Source organism: Phaseolus vulgaris, chromosome 10 (genome assembly GCF_051622355.1).
Source record: "Phaseolus vulgaris cultivar YP4 chromosome 10, ASM5162235v1, whole genome shotgun sequence".
In the NCBI taxonomy this organism is placed as follows: Eukaryota; Viridiplantae; Streptophyta; class Magnoliopsida; order Fabales; family Fabaceae; genus Phaseolus; species Phaseolus vulgaris.
The window spans coordinates 3,135,470-3,150,659 of NC_143507.1; positions in this window are offsets into that span (position 1 = coordinate 3,135,470).

A 15,190-nucleotide genomic window follows, 5' to 3' on the forward strand; every position below is an offset into this window, starting at 1 on the left:
ACCTATTTCAGCACTCATACACACACATCCACTCTTCAAGAACACCTATCAAGAAGAGGATTCAACCAAACTTTTACAAGTAATAAGAAGTGAAACGACTACACCTGATTGAGGTAACAAAGATCAGCCTTAAACCAGTAGGCAAGATTGCTAGAACAGTAGCTGCACCTCACACCAAGCTTTTGGAACCAAACCAAGAACAAGCACTTTTTGATCTTTGAAATCTTTGAAGAACAAATGCTAATCCTTGAAAACACTTAACTCTCTGCTGTCAAAACTTGTTTTTTTGCAAATGTATAAACTGTTTGAATCGTTGTTAAACTCAGAAAACAAGTTTGCATTTTATAGAAAGCCAGCTTATAACAGAATTTTGAAAAACAGTTAAAGCTGTTATAAAATGAACAGATTGAAAATAAAATAAACTGATTTATTTTCAAAAGCAGTTAGAGAATCTGTTAAGTGAGGAGACTTAGTCAACCATTCTGGTGCTGAGATAAAACTGAAAAACGTTTAAGCTTGACATGGCACCAGAGGCAAAACGAATCTATTCATTTACAGATGAACAGATTCATTTTTCAAAACGAAAACAGAGACAGTTTAACTATTTAAAACTCAGTCGTTTTGAAAAGAAAAAGACTTAGTCAAAATACCTGATGCACAAAATCCAATTTTTACAAGACTTTAGCCAAGGCATCAGTGGAGAAAATGAATCTGTTTATTTAGAAAAAAAACAGATTTATTTTTATGCAGTAAAACGTGTTTTTGTGTAAAACATGTGAAAAACAGTTTTAGAAAACTCATGCTTGTTCTTAACACATGGCCAGTGGTTATGAGGTGAGTTACTCAGCAAAAAGCTACTCTTAGACAACCTCTAAGCACTAACTAAGACACACTTAAAGCAAAGCACAAATACATGGAAAGTACATAAATGTCTTCATCAAACACAACATACAAGTCTTCATCAAACACAATCTTGAAGGGGCAGCAACCATCTTCAACAAGTTATGCCTTTTGGTTTAACTAATGCACCAAGTACCTTCATGCGCCTCATGCATCATGTTCTTAGACCTTTCATTGGTAAGTTTGTTGTGGTTTACTTTGATGACATTCTCATTTATAGCTTATCTTTGAATGACCATAGGTTGCATGTTAGGCAAGTTTTGGAAACCCTTAGGAAGGAACATTTGTATGCTAACCTTGCGAAATGTATGTTTGCTCTTGATCATATAGAATTCCTAGGGTTTGTTGTGAGTTGTAAAGGGGTCCATGTGGACAAAACAAAGGTGGTGGCCATTCAAAATTGGCCTACACCGAAATCTTTGAATGAGGTTCGAAGTTTTCATGGGCTTGCTTCTTTCTATAGAAGATTTGTCCCAAACTTTGGTACCATTGCCGCACCACTCAATGACATAGTGAAAAAGGATGTGGTCTTTCATTGGGGAGAAGCACAACAAAATGCTTTTGATACTTTGAAAGAAAAATTGACTAATGCTCCCATCTTGGCCTTTCCTAATTTCACTAAGACATTTGAGATTGAATGTGATGCTTCAAGCATAGGTATTGGGGCTGTTCTCCTTCAAGAGGGCCACCTCATAGCCTATTTTAGTGAGAAATTGAAGGGAAGTCATCTCAACTATTCCACCTATGATAAGGAATTATATGCACTTGTTAGGGCTTTGTTTACTTGGCAACACTATCTTTTTCCCAAAGAGTTTGTGATACATAGTGATCATGAATCTCTTAAATATTTGAAAAGCCAAAACAAACTTAACAAGAGGCATGCTAAGTGGGTGGAATTCATTGAGCAATTTCCTTATGTGATCAAACACAAGCAAGGCAAAATAAATATTGTGGCGGATGCTCTTTCTAGAAGATACACCTTGCTAAATCTTTTAACCTCTCAATATCTTGGTTTTGATCATATTAAGGAACTTTATCATGATGACCTTAATTTTTCTCCCATCTATCAAGAGTGTCTTAAAGGAGGACACAAAGACTTTTTTATTCAAGATGGCTTTCTTTTTAAAGGAAAACGTCTTTGTGTTCCCCAAAGCTCTATTAGATTATCTCTTGTTAGAGAAGCTCATGAGGGGGGTTTAATGGGACATTTTGGGGTTGCTAAAACTTTGGATGTGTTGCATGAACATTTCTTTTGGCCACATATGCATAAACATGTTCATAGTTTGTGTGATAAATGCATAGCTTGCCGCAAAGCTAAGTCTAAAATGCATCCCCATGGTCTTTATACTCCTCTTCCTATCCCTTCAATGCCTTGGGTAGATATATCTATGGATTTCATCTTAGGCTTACCCAAGACATCAAAGGGAAAGGACTCCATTTTTGTGGTAGTGGATCGTTTTTCAAAGATGGCTCACTTTATTCCTTGCCACAAAGTGGATGATGCATGCCACATTGCAAACCTCTTCTTTCAAGAAGTGGTTCGCTTGCATGGGATTCCTAGGTCTATAGTGTCCGATAGAGATCCTAAGTTCTTGAGTCACTTTTGGAAGACCTTGTGGGGCAAGCTTGGAACTAAGCTTTTATTTTCTACCACTTGCCACCCACAAACTGATGGTCAAATCGAGGTGGTGAATAGAACTTTGGGACAACTATTGAGATGCTTTATTTCGGGGAATCCTAGAGTGTGGGAGAATTTACTACCCCATGTTGAGTTTGCATATAACCGAGTAGTAAATTCTACCACCTCCCATTCTCCTTTTGAGGTGGTCTATGGGTTTAATCCCCTAACACCTCTTGATCTTCTTCCTATTCCCCTTCTTGGAGATGTCTTGTGCAAAGATGGGGATGAAAAGGCTTCTTTTGTGAAAACTTTGCATAAAGACATCAAGAAGAGAATTGAGAAGAAGGTTGGCAAGTATGCTGAACTTACAAATAAAAGGAGAAAAGCATTGTTGTTTGATGAGGGCGATTGGGTTTGGCTTCACTTGAGGAAGGATCGTTTTCCTACTCAAAGGAAGTCCAAACTAATGCCTCGAGGGGAAGGACCTTTCCAAGTCCTCAAGAGGATTAATGACAATGCTTATGAGTTAGATATGCCTGATACATTCTTAGGTAGTCATACTTTTAATGTCAGCGATCTAACTCCCTTTTCTATAGGTCTCCAGAATTCGTGGTCAAATTCTCTCCAACTCGGGGAGTATGATGGAGATCAAGCTCAAGAGGACATGGAGGCCAATCAACAAGATCAAGAAGAGGTGGAGGCACAAATGGAGGTCAAAGTCCACCTCAAAGGATTACAAGAAGCATGTTCAAAGCTTTGGGAGCTAGAGGACATTTATTTTCTCTTTTTGTAATTTCTTTAGTTGAAGGTGCTTAGAGGGAAACATTAGAAACCTCTTTTGTTTTAGCATCTTTTAGGCTTTAGTTAGGAGCTTTAGGAGGGGGGTGTATTAGTAGATAGGTGTAGGTGTAGTTTTTGGGAGGTGTCATAGTAGAAAAAGGTCACACCTCCCATGTGACTTGTTTTTGGTGGGAATTTCAAATGAGTTTATTTGAAATTTCCCACCCATTTTTCAGCACCTTAGGCTATAAATAGAGGTGCTTCCTTTGTAAAATTCATATTGGAATTAATCTAAGAAAACTCTACTCAAATTTTGAGTGAACTTTGGAGAGCTTTTGGAGCCTTCTTCTCTAGTCTTATCTTGATGGATCAATGGAGTCCTCAAGTGGCGGCATCACTCTTATCTAGGAGCATTCCACTCTTCTAGTGGCGAGATCTTCCAACATTCTTCCATCTTCATGAGCACTCTCTTCTCCTTCCTTTCTTCTCTTTCAATTGTTCATGTTGTCTTGTGTTCTTGAGTTTTTTGGTTCTGTTTTTCTGTTTTTCCAGCACCTATGTTCTGTTCTTGCCTTTTAATTTCAATTCTGTTTGGTTCCTTTTAGTTTCTCCTCTTTTTTGGTTCAATTTGACTAAAATTGGTTCATCCAAATGAGTTTGGGATTTGGTACTAGTTTTTGGTGAGTTCTTGTCTTAGAACAAATGATCCAACTCTAAGAAAAGTGCCTCTATAATGTCCAACTCAAGATGATTCCTAAGAAGGTCAAGAACCTTTCTCTTTGTGGCTATTGGAATCACATCAAAGTAGGGCGAAATTTCACAAGTTTTGCTAGAGGGTAGCCTTGGTTTGCCCAAAATTTCTGAAAAATTCTCCCGGAATGGTTTTTTCCTGAAATTCCGCGTAAGAATCTCCACTGAATTTGGGACAAAACGCGACAGATTTCTGGTCAAACGGATGAGTATTCACCAAGGAAAAAAATCAAACAGTTTCACACACGAACGAACCTTCCTTTCAGCCCGGGCAGTGATGAATAAAATATTTATTGCGAATCTTGTGGGACGAGTCTGGGGCTCAAATCTCAGCCTAAACTCAATAGACACAATGAGGAATGTCTGGTAGAAATTTCATACCAAAATACCCAAGGAGTAAGGCGCAGTACGTCCCAGACCGAGAGTGAACAAAACCGGTTTTCCGAAAACAAAACGTCTTGGCTTTTGTTCTCCGTATCTTCTTTCTGTGATTTGTTTGTGGACGTGCCTCCTTACCTTGGTTCAAACAACATACGAAAGTACTTGCGTGAATTTTTTCAGCGCAATACGGACCCGGAAAAAGATTGCAGAAAGTAGGGCGAAATTTCACAAGTTTTGCTAGAGGATAGCCTTGGTTTGCACAAAATTTCTGAAAAATTCTCCCGGAATGGTTTTTTCCTGAAATTCCGCGTAAGAATCTGCACTGAATTTGGGACAAAACGCGACAGATTTCTGGTCAAACGGATGAGTATTCACCAAGGAAAAAAATCAAATAGTTTAACAGAAGAACGAACCTTCCTTTCAGCCCGGGCAGTGATGAATAAAATATTTATTGCGAATCTTTTGGGACGAGTCTGGGGCTCAAATCTCAGCCTAAACTCAATAGACACAATGAGGAATGTCTGGTAGAAATTTCATACCAAAATACCCAAGGAGTAAGGCGCAGTAAGTCCCAGACCGAGAGTCAACAAAACCGGTTTTCCGAAAACAAAACGTCCTGGCATTTCTTCCCCGTATCTTCTTTCTGTGATTTGTTTGTGGACGTGCCTCCTTACATGGGTGCAAACAACATACGAAAGTACTTGCGTGAATTTTTTCAGCGCAATACGGACCCAGAAAAAGATTGCAGAAAGTAGGGCGAAATTTCACAAGTTTTGGTAGAGGATAACCTAGGTTTGCACAAAATTTCTGAAAAATTCTCCAGTATGGTTTGTTCCTGAAATAGCGCGTAAGAATCTCCACTGAATTTGGGACGAAATGTGACAGATTTCAGGTCGAACGGATGAGTATTCACCCAGGAAAAAAATCAAAGAAATTCACACACGAACGAACCTTCCTTTCAGCCCGGGCAGTGATGAATAAAAAATTTATTGCGAATCTTGTGGGACGAGTCTAGGGCTAAAATCTCAGCCTAAACTCAATAGACACAATGAGGAATGTCTGGTAGAAATTTCATACCAAAATATTCAAGGAGTAAGGCGCAGTAAGTTGCAGACCGAGAGTGAACAAAACCGGTTTTCCGAAAACAAAACGTCCTGGCTTTTCTTCCCCGTATCTTCTTTCTGTGATTTGTTTATGGACGTGCCTCCTTACCTGGGTGCAAACAACATACGAAAGTACTTGTGTGAATTTTTTCAGCGCAATACGGACCCGGAAAAAGATTGCAGAAAGTAGGGCGAAATTTCACAAGTTTTGCTAGAGGATAGCCTTGGTTTGCACAAAATTTCTGAAAAATTCTCCCGGAATGGTTTTTTCCTGAAATTGCGCGTAAGAATCTCCACTGAATTTGGGACAAAACGCGACAGATTTCAGGTCAAACGGATGAGTATTCACCAAGGAAAAAAATCAAACAGTTTCACACAGGAACGAACCTTCCTTTCAGCCCGGGCAGTGATGAATAAAAAATTTATTGCGAAACTTGTGGGACGAGTCTGGGGCTCAAATCTCAGCTTAAACTCAATAGACACAATGAGGAATGTCTGGTAGAAATTTCATACCAAAATACCCAAGGAGTAAGGCGCAGTAAGTCCCAGACCGAGAGTGAACAAAACCGGTTTTCCGAAAACAAAACGTCCTGGCTTTTCTTCTCCGTATCTTCTTTCTGTGATTTGTTTGTGGACGTGCCTCCTTACCTGGGTGCAAACAACATACGAAAGTACTTGCGTGAATTTTTTCAGCGCAATACGGACCCGGAAAAAGATTGCAGAAAGTAGGGCGAAATTTCACAAGTTTTGCTAGAGGCTAGCATTGGTTTGCACAAAATTTCTGAAAAATTCTCACGGAATGGTTTTTTCCTGAAATTTCGCGTAAGAATCTCAACTGAATTTGGGACGAAACGCGAAAGATTTCAGGTCGAACGGATTAGTACTCACCCGGGAAAAAAATCAAACAAATTCAGACACGAACGAACCTTCCTTTCAGCCCGGGCAGTGATGAATAAAAAATTTATTGCGAATCTTGTGGGACGAGTCTTGGGCTCAAATCTCAGCCTAAACTCAATAGACACAATGAGGAATGTCTGGTAGAAATTTCATACCAAAATACCCAAGGAGTAAGGCGCAATAAGTCCCAGACCGAGAGTGAACAAAACCGGTTTTCCGAAAACAAAACATCCTGGCTTTTCTTCCCCGTATCTTATTTCTTTGATTTGTTTATGGACGTGCCTCCTTACCTGGGTGCAAACAACATACGAAAGTACTTGTGTGAATTTTTTCAGCGCAATACGGACCCGGAAAAAGATTGCAGAAAGTAGGGCGACATTTCACAAGTTTTGGTATAGGATAGCCTTGGTTTGCACAAAATTTCTGAAAAATTCTCCCAGAATGGTTTGTTCCTGAAATTGCGCATAAGAATCTCCACTGAATTTGGGACAAAACGCGACAGATTTCAGGTCAAACGGATGAGTATTCACCCAGGAAAAAAATCAAACAGTTTCACACACGAACGAACCTTCCTTTCAGCCCGGGCAGTGATGAATAAAAAATTTATTGCAAATCTTGTGGGACGAGTCTGGGGCTCAAATCTCAGCCTAAACTCAATAGACACAATGAGGAATGTCTGGTAGAAATTTCATACCAAAATACCCAAGGAGTAAGGCGCAGTAAGTCCCAGACCCAGAGTGAACAAAACCGGTTTTCCGAAAACAAAACGTCCTGGCTTTTCTTCCCCGTATCTTATTTCTGTGATTTGTTTATGGACGTGCCTCCTTACCTGGGTGCAAACAACATACGAAAGTACTTGCGTGAATTTTTTCAGCGCAATACGGACCCAGAAAAAGATTGCAGAAAGTAGGGCGACATTTCACAAGTTTTGGTATAGGATAGCCTTGGTTTGCACAAAATTTCTGAAAAATTCTCCCGGAATGGTTTTTTCCTGAAATTGCGCGTAAGAATCTCCACTGAATTTGGGACGAAACGCGACAGATTTCAGGTCAAACAGATGATTATTCACCCAGGAAAAAAATCAAACAGTTTCACACACGAACGAACCTTCCATTCAGCCCGGGCAGTGATGAATAAAAAATATATTGCGAATCTTGTGGGACAAGTCTGGGGTTCAAATCTTAGCCTAAACTCAATAGACACAATGAGGAATGTCTGGTAGAAATTTCATACAAAAATACCCAAGGAGTAAGGCGCAGTAAGTCCCAGACCGAGAGTGAACAAAACCGGTTTTCCGAAAATAAAACGTCCTGGCTTTTCTTCTCCGTATCTTCTTTCTGTGATTTGTTTGTGGACGTGCCTCCTTACCTGGGTTCAAACAACATACGAAAGTACTTGCGTGAATTTTTTCAGCGAAATACGGACCCGGAAACATATTGCAGAAAGTAGGGCGAAATTTCACAAGTTTTGGTAGAGGATAGCCTTGGTTTGCACAAAATTTCTGAAAAATTCTCCCGGAATGGTTTTTTCCTGAAATTCCGCGTAAGAATCTCCACTGAATTTGGGACAAAACGCGACAGATTTCAGGTTAAACGGATGAGTATTCACCCAGGAAAAAAATCAAACAATTTCACACACGAACGAACCTTCCTTTCAGCCCGGGCAGTGATGAATAAAAAATTTATTGCGAAACTTGTGGGACGAGTCTGGGGCTCAAATCTCAGCCAAAACTCAATAGACACAATGACGAATGTCTGGTAAAAATTTCAGACCACAATACCCAAGGAGAAAGGCGCAGTAAGTCCCAGACCGAGAGTGAACAAAACCGGTTTTCCGAAAACAAAACATCCTGGCTTTTCTTCCCCGTTACTTCTTTCTGTGATTTGTTTGTGGACGTGCCTCCTTACTTGGGTGCAAACAACATACGAAAGTACTTGCGTGAATTTTTTCAGCGCAATACGGACCCGGAAAAAGATTGCAGAAAGTAGGGCGAAATTTCACAAGTTTTTCTAGAGGATAACCTTGGTTTGCACAAAATTTCTGAAAAATTCTCCCGGAATGAATTTTTCCTGAAATTCCGCGTAAGAATCTCCACTGAATTTGGGACAAAACGCGACAGATTTCAGGACAAACGGATGAGTATGCACCCAGGAAAAAAATCATTCAGTTTCACACACGAACGAACCTTCCTTTCATCCCGGGCAGTGATGAATAGAAAATTTATTGCGAATCTTGTCGGACGATTCTAGGGCTCAAATCTCAGCCAAAATCAATAGACACAATGACGAATGTCTGGTAAAAATTTCAGACCAAAATACCCAAGGAGAAAGGCGCAGTAAGTCCCAGACCGAGAGTGAACAAAACCAGTTTTCTGAAAACAAAACGTCCTTGCTTTTCTTCCCCGTATCTTCTTTCCTGTGATTTGTTTATGGACGTGCCTCCATACCTGGGTGCAAAAAACATACGAAAGTACTTGCGTAAATTTTTTTCAGCGAAATACGGACCCGGAAAAAAATTGGAGACAGTAGGGCGAAATTTCACAAGTTTTTCTAGAGGATAACCTTGGTTTGCACAAAATTTCTGAAAAATTCTCCCAGAATGGTTTTTTCCTGAAATTCCGCGTAAGAATCTCCACTGAATTTGGGACAAAACGCAACAGATTTCAGGTCAAACATATGAGTATTCACCCAGGAAAAAAAACATTCAGTTTCACACACGAACGAATATTTCTTTCAGCCCGGGTAGTGATGAATAAAAAATTTATTGTGAATCTTATGGGACGAGTCTGGGGCTCAAATCTCAGCCTAAACTCAATAGACACAATGAGGAATGTCTAGTACAAATTTCAGACCAAAATACCCAAGGAGTAAGGCGCAGTAAGTCCCAGACCGAGAGTGAACAAAACCGGTTTTCCGAAAACAAAACGTCCTGGCTTTTCTTCCCCGTATCTTCTTTCTGTGATTTGTTTATGGACGTGCCTCCTTACCTGGGTGCAAACAACATACGAAAGTACTTGCGTGAATTTTTTCAGCGCAATACGGACCCGGAAAAAGATTGCAGAAAGTAGGGCGAAATTTCACAAGTTTTGCTAGAGGATAGCCGCCTTGGTTTGCACAAAATTTCTGAAAAATTCTCCCGGAATGGTTTTTTCCTGAAATTCCGCGTACGAATCTCCACTGAATTTGGGACAAAACGCGACAGATTTCAGGTCAGACGGATGAGTATTCACCCAGGAAAAAAATCAAACAGTTTCACACACGAACGGACCTTCCTTTCAGCCCAGGCAGTGATGAATAAAAAATTTATTGCGAATCTTGTGGTACGATTCTGGGGCTCAAATCTCAGCCTAAACTCAATAGACACAATGAGGAATGTCTGGTAAAAATTTCATACCAAAATACCCAAGGAGTAAGGCGCAGGAAGTCCCAGACCGAGAATGAACAAAACTGGTTTTCCGAAAACAAAACGTCCTGGCTTTTCTTCCCCGTATCTTCTCTGTGTTTTGTTTATGAACGTGCCTCCTTACCTGGGTGCAAACAACATACGAAAGTACTTGCGTGAATTTTTTCAGCGCAATACGGACCCGGAAAAAATTTGCAGAAAGTAGTGCGAAATTTCACAAGTTTTGCTAGTTTGCACAAAATTTATGAAAAATTCTCCCAGAATGGTTTTTTCTTGAAATTCCGGGTAAGAATCTCCACTGAATTTGGGACAAAACGCGACAGATTTCAGGTCAAACGGATGAGTATTCACCCAGGAAAAAAATCAAACAGTTTCACACACGAACGAACCTTCCTTTCATCCCGGGCAGTGATGAATAAAAAATTTATTGCGAATCTTGTGGGACGAGTCTGGGCTCAAATCTCAGCCTAAACTCAATAGACACAATGACGAATGTCTGGTAAAAATTTCAGACCACAATACCCAAGGAGTAAGGCGCAGTAAGTCCCAGACCGAGAGTGAACAAAACCGGTTTTCCGAAAACAAAACGTCCTGGCTTTTCTTCCCCGTATCTTCTTTCTGTGATTTGTTTATGGACGTGCCTCCTTACCTGGGTGCAAACAACATACGAAAGTACTTGCGTGAATTTTTTCAGCGCAATACGGACCCGGAAAAAGATTGCAGAAAGTAGGGCGAAATTTCACAAGTTTTGCTAGAGGATAGCCGCCTTGGTTTGCACAAAATTTCTGAAAAATTCTCCCGGAATGGTTTTTTCCTGAAATTCCGCGTACGAATCTCCACTGAATTTGGGACAAAACGCGACAGATTTCAGGTCAGACGGATGAGTATTCACCCAGGAAAAAAATCAAACAGTTTCACACACGAACGGACCTTCCTTTCAGCCCAGGCAGTGATGAATAAAAAATTTATTGCGAATCTTGTGGTACGAGTCTGGGGCTCAAATCTCAGCCTAAACTCAATAGACACAATGACGAATGTCTGGTAAAAATATCAGACCAAAATGCCCAAGGAGTAAGGCGCAGTATGTCCCAGACCGAGAGTGAACAAAACTGGTTTTCCGAAAACAAAACGTCCTGGCTTTTCTTCCCCGTATCTTCTTTCTGTGATTTGTTTATGGACGTGCCTCCTTACCTGGGTGCAAACAACATACGAAAGTACTTGCGTGAATTTTTTCAGCGCAATACGGACCCAGAAAAAATTTGCAGAAAGTAGGGCGAAATTTCACTAGTTTTGCTAGTTTGCACAAAATTTATGAAAAATTCTCCCAGAATGGTTTTTTCCTGAAATTCCGCGTAAGAATCTCCACTGAATTTGGGACAAAACGCGACAGATTTCAGGTCAAACGGATGAGTATTCACCCAGGAAAAAAATCAAACAGTTTCACACACGAACGAACCTTCCTTTCAGCCCGGGCAGTGATGAATAAAAAATTTATTGCGAATCTTGTGGGACGAGCCTGGGGCTCAAATCTCAGCCTAAACTCAATAGACACAATGACGAATGTCTGGTAAAAATTTCAGACCAAAATGCCCAAGGAGTAAGGCGCAGTAAGTCCCAGACCGAGAGTGAACAAAACTGGTTTTCCGAAAACAAAACGTCCTGGCTTTTCTTCCCCGTATCTTCTTTCTGTGATTTGTTTATGGACGTGCCTCCTTACCTGGGTGCAAACAACATACGAAAGTACTTGCGTGAATTTTTTCAGCGCAATACGGACCCAGAAAAAATTTGCAGAAAGTAGGGCGAAATTTCACTAGTTTTGCTAGTTTGCACAAAATTTATGAAAAATTATCCCAGAATGGTTTTTTCCTGAAATTCCACGTAAGAATCTCCACTGAATTTGGGACAAAACGCGACAGATTTCAGGTCAAACGGATGAGTATTCACCCAGGAAAAAAATCAAACAGTTTCACACACGAAGGAACCTTCCTTTCAGCCCGGACAGTGATGAATAAAAAATTTATTGCGAATCTTGTGGGACGAGTCTGGGGCTCAAGTCTCAGCCGAGACTCAACACACACAATGATGAATGTCTGGTAAAAATTTCAGGTCAAAAGACTCAAGCAATAAGGCGTAGTAAGTCCTAGACCTAGAGTGAATAAAACTTGTTTTCCGAAAACAAAACGACCTGGCTTTTGTTTCCTATATCTCCTTTTTTGATTTGATTATGGACGTGCCTCCTTAGCTGGGTGCAAATAATATATGTGTTGGAGATCCCACATTGACTAGAGATTAGGACATTTCATTTTATATAAGTGGGTGCAAAAATTTCTCCCCATGAACCAGTTTTATGGGTTTGAGTTAGGCTTAAAGTCCACTTCGTAATATGGTATCAGAGACATTTCGAGCCTATCCTAACGAGTGTTTGTTGGCCTTATCAGGCCACCCGCTATCGGGCTGTTATCAGACCACCCATAATATGTTATCCCACGCATGAGTTCTAATTCTTGGCGTGAGGGAGGTGTGTTGGAAATCCCACATCGACTAAGATTATGACATTTCATTGTATATAAGAGGGTGCAAACCTCACCTCATGAACCTGTTTTATGCGGTTGAGTTAGGCTTAAAGTCCACTTCGTAATAATATGAAAGTACATGTGTGAATTTTTTCAACGCAATATGGACGCAGAATAAAATTGCAGAAAGTAGGGCAAAATTTCACAAATTTTGGTAAAGTATTGCTATGCACAAAATCTCTGAAATATTCTCCGAAAATAATTTTCTATTCAAAGTTCATGTAAGAATCTCCACTGAATTTGGGACAAAGCGCGACAAATTTCAGGTTAAACGGATGTGTATTCACCAAGGACAAAAATTAAACAGTTTCACACACAAATGAACCTTCCTTTTAGCCCTGACAGTGATGAATAAGAATATTATTGCAAATGTTGTGGGACGAATTTGAGGCTCAAATCTCAGCCGAAACTCAACACACACAATGGCGAATGTCTGGTAAAAATTTCAGACCAAAAGACCTAAGAAATAAGGTGTAGTAAGTCCCAGAATGAGATTGAAAAAAATCGGTTTTCCGAAAACAAAATACCCGACTTTTCTTCCCTATATCTCCTTTTTGTGATTTGCTTATGGACATCCCTCCTTAGCTGGGTGCGAAAAACACATGAAAGTACTTGTGTGAATTTTTTCAAAGCAGTATGGATGCAGATTAAAATTGCAGAAATAGGGCTAAATTTCGCAAATTTTGGTAGAGGATAGCCTTGGCTTGCTCAAAATTTCTGAAAAATTCCCTACAAATACTTTTCTAAATCTCAGCCAAAACTCAATAGATGCAATGACGAATGTCTGATAAAAATTTCAGACCAAAAAACCCAAGGAGTAAGGCGCAGTAAGTCCCAGACCGAGAGTGAACAAAACCGATTTTCCGAAAACAAAACGTCCTGGCTTTTCTTCCCCGTATCTTCTTTCTGTGATTTGTTTATGGACGTGCCTCCTTACCTGGGTGCAAACAATATACAAAAGTAATTGCGTGAATTTTTTCAGCGCTATACGGACTCGAAAAAAAATTGCAGAAAGTAGGGCGAAATTTCACAAGTTTTGCTAGAGGATAGCTTTGGTTTGCACAAAATTTCTGAAAAATTCTCCCGGAATGGTTTTTTCCTGAAATTGCGCGTAAGAATCTCCAGTGAATTTGGGACAAAACGCGACAGATTTCAGGTTAAACGGATGAGTATTCACCCATGAAAAAAATCAAACAGTTTCACACACGAACGAACCTTCCTTTCAGCCCGGGCAGTGATGAATAGAAAATTTATTGCGAATCTTGTCGGACGATTCTAGGGCTCAAATCTCAGCCAAAACTCAATAGACACAATGACGAATGTCTGGTAAAAATTTCAGACCAAAATACCCAAGGAGAAAGGCGCAGTAAGTCCCAGACCGAGAGTGAACAAAACCGGTTTTCCGAAAACAAAACATCCTGGCTTTTCTTCCCCGATACTTCTTTCTGTGATTTGTTTATGGACGTGCCTCCTTACCTGGGTGCAAAGAACATACGAAAGTACTTGCGTAAATTTTTTTCAGCGAAATACGGACCAGGAAAAAAATTGGAGAAAGTAGGGCGAAATTTCACAAGTTTTTCTAGAGGCTACCCTTGGTTTGCACAAAATTTCTGAAAAATTCTCCCGGAATGGTTTTTTCCTGAAATTGCGCGTAAGAATCTCCACTGAATTTGGGACAAAACGCGACAAATTTCAGGTCAAACGGATGAGTATTCACCCAGGAAAAAAATCATTCAGTTTCACACAGGAACGAACATTTCTTTCAGCCCGGTCAGTGATGAATAAAAAATTTACTGCAAATCTTATAGGACGAGTCTGGGGCTCAAATCTCAGCTAAAACTCAATAGACATAATGAGGAATGTCTGGTAAAAATTTCACACCAAAATACCCAAGGAGGAAGGCGCAGTAAGTCCCAGACCGAGAGTGAACAAAACCGGTTTTCCGAAAACAAAACGTCCTTGCTTTTCTTCCCCGTATCTTCTTTCTGTGATTTGTTTATGGACGTGCCTCCTTACCTGCGTGCAAACAACATACGAAAGTACTTGCGTGAATTTTTTCAGCGCAATACGGACCTAGAAAAAGATTGCAGAAAGTAGGGCGAAATTTCACAAGTTTTGCTAGAGGATAGCCGCCTTGGTTTGCACAAAATTTCTGAAAAATTCTCCCGGAATGGTTTTTTCCTGAAATTCCGCGTAAGAATCTCCACTGAATTTGGGACAAAACGCGACAGATTTCAGGTCAGACGGATGAGTATTCACCCAGGAAAAAAATCAAACAGTTTCACACACGAACGGACCTTCCTTTCAGCCCAGGCAGTGATGAATAAAAAATTTATTGCGAATCTTGTGGTACGATTCAGGGGCTCAAATCTTAGCCTAAACTCAATAGACACAATGAGGAATGTCTGGTAAAAATTTCATACCAAAATACCCAAGGAGTAAGGCGCAGGAAGTCCCAGACCAAGAGTGAACAAAACTGGTTTTCCGAAAACAAAACGTCCTGGCTTTTCTTCCCCGTATCTTCTCTCTGTGTTTTGTTGATGAACGTGCCTCCTTATCTGGGTGCAAACAACATACGAAAGTACTTGCGTGAATTTTTTCAGCGCAATACGGACCCGGAAAAAGATTGCAGAAAGTAGGGCGAAATTTCACAAGTTTTGCGAGAGGATAGCCTTGGTTTGCACAAAATTTTTGAAAAATTCTCCCGGAATGGTTTTTTCCTGAAATTGCGCGTAAGAATCTCCACTGAATTTGGGACAAAATGCGACAGATTTCAGGTCAAA